Raw genomic sequence first — 465 nt, forward strand, 5'->3', positions numbered from 1 at the left:
CGAGCAATAGTTTAGTGTATACAACATATTTTACTGTATGCAACATATTTACTGACGCCCTTTTTTCATCTTAGTGGAGTCTTACTGTAAAAGAGGTCGAAATTTCTCTCCTGTGCTACACATCATTGTCTGAGGAATGAAATAGAAAGCTTCCAAAGTGTACATTATTCCGCCAGCGCTAATAGATTGTGTGATTTACGTCTGTGATGCATGTTTTCTACCAGAAGATTGCTTTTATGTTCTCACATAGTCAGTTACTTCTACTTTCATAGTCTTCCTCGATACACACTCAGAGAATGCTTATCTTTGTCAGTGCCAATATAATTATACAGTAATTTATTCCTGCATCCGGATCCGGATCTACCTCAAATTCTAAACAATTTTTCCTTGATCCATTGTTTACCTATTCCAATATTACATTGAAATTCGATAACAACTTTTGAGATATCTCGTACACAAACTGAC

This window comes from Coenobita brevimanus, chromosome 55, assembly GCF_032717465.1.
Source record: "Coenobita brevimanus isolate Jiangsu-jjx chromosome 55, ASM3271746v2, whole genome shotgun sequence".
In the NCBI taxonomy this organism is placed as follows: Eukaryota; Metazoa; Arthropoda; class Malacostraca; order Decapoda; family Coenobitidae; genus Coenobita; species Coenobita brevimanus.